This window comes from Octopus bimaculoides, chromosome 4 (genome assembly GCF_001194135.2).
Source record: "Octopus bimaculoides isolate UCB-OBI-ISO-001 chromosome 4, ASM119413v2, whole genome shotgun sequence".
In the NCBI taxonomy this organism is placed as follows: Eukaryota; Metazoa; Mollusca; class Cephalopoda; order Octopoda; family Octopodidae; genus Octopus; species Octopus bimaculoides.
Genome location: NC_068984.1, coordinates 135,290,679 through 135,292,562, shown reverse-complemented (window position 1 = coordinate 135,292,562; position 1,884 = coordinate 135,290,679).

The window sequence follows — 1,884 nt, the reverse complement described above, 5'->3', positions numbered from 1 at the left end:
ATACATATATATTTATATATGTTTATATATAATCAATATCAGAAATTATTTCGATTATATATATCTCATATAAAATATAGTAAACACCACCTAATAATGAACATAAGTTGGATAGCGAACTATTTTAGGCCGGTGAGTCTATGTAGTATATATATAGAAAAACTAACACCTCCAGATTTTGGTATATTTCCAGAGTTGCATATCACAATGATGCAACATGTCATTTACACTTTCCGCAATATCTCTACAGGAACTTAATACAATTTCACGAAGAATACAGCCTGCTTTTTAAGCAAACGTCCCCTTGTATACCTCAACCTAACTTTCTCTATTATACGGCTACTCAACTCTTCGAAACATAATTTAATCATTCATAACAATGGTGTGAACGTGAGGGATTAAAGTAACAATTAGTGTTCTTCTTACCAACGTCATCAAACAAACTGCAGACTCAAAACTTTCTGTCACAATTAAACATAGAATTACACAAGATATGAAACCCGTTGTAACAGTCGTATATAAATGCTACACGTATTGAAGACAGTAAAGAAATCAAGGGGACAGAGAAATATTTAAAGCAATCATAGATTGTCTACTGATATATAAAACTATGATTGTATACAGAAAATCAATTCGATATGTCATATACCAATGACATGGATGACTAGAAGTACAAACACTATCACAGGTCATGTGAGAAGAAGATAATGGCACTCTACCCATCAAACTCTTTCCAGAAAATGCACTGCCACCAAATACCCATACGATGAAACTACTTACATTGAAAGTCCAGCTGGTCTTGCGAAAAGTAACATTGTTTATAGTAGTCATCTCAATTCCATCAATCTTTCTAACTACTTGAAATATCACCTGCAATAACTAGACATTTACAACGCGGCAGGAATCTAATATAGCATCCTATAAACAATAGCTTTCCCTCTTAGCGCTTACAAGTCTAAGGAGCAGATTCACTATGTCTGTGTACGCGTTGCAGATGTGCAACATAATTTAGTTACCATAAGAAATAAACTAGAATGATTAGAAAATTCAATAAGTTTCGCACAATTTTAAATGGTTATAATGACACTTCCACAACGTATTAGCTTGAAGCCTGACACATGACATATCAAGATCACATCATTTACAAGGCAAGAACCACGAAGAGTAATAAACTTTAAAAATGCTTTCATTCGTTACAAAATATATTTAGATTTTACAATTATTTTATCTGCACCATTAAATAATAAGTTGTTTTATCAATTCAACTGCAATATAATACTTTTGAAATATACATATAAAGAATTGTTGCACAGTTTGAATGGCTGATAGTCATTAATATTTCAGTAAGTGTTTCAGGAGATAATGAAATTGATTGAACAGTAAAATAGGTCAGGAATATCGATTTTGTTAAGAAAATTACTTTATCTTCATTTCTCACTTCATTACTTAATTAGCATTAAACCATTTCCCAATGTTAACTAATGTCAACATTATTGCACTGATAGTTACACTCCTCTAAAACGTAGTTTCATTAGAATGAACCCACACTATACACTGACGTATATTTTAAAAATTTGAGAGCAGATCTTGTTACAAAAAAAAAACTGGAGAAAGTTTTAAAATAGGCAGAGTGAGGTTTCAATATCTACTGATAGAGAATGAACCGAACGACACAGCTTGGGATTTACATGGCTACAAAAGATAGCTGTTCGTTTTATACATATCAGCCGATTTAAACGTATAAGATAATATAACCATCAAAATCATCATGTCTTATGCAAATAAATACATAGAAAAACAAAAAACATACAAGCGTTCATGTACACACACATATATAAATGTGTGTGTGTGAGTAAATATATGTATATATATATATATATATAT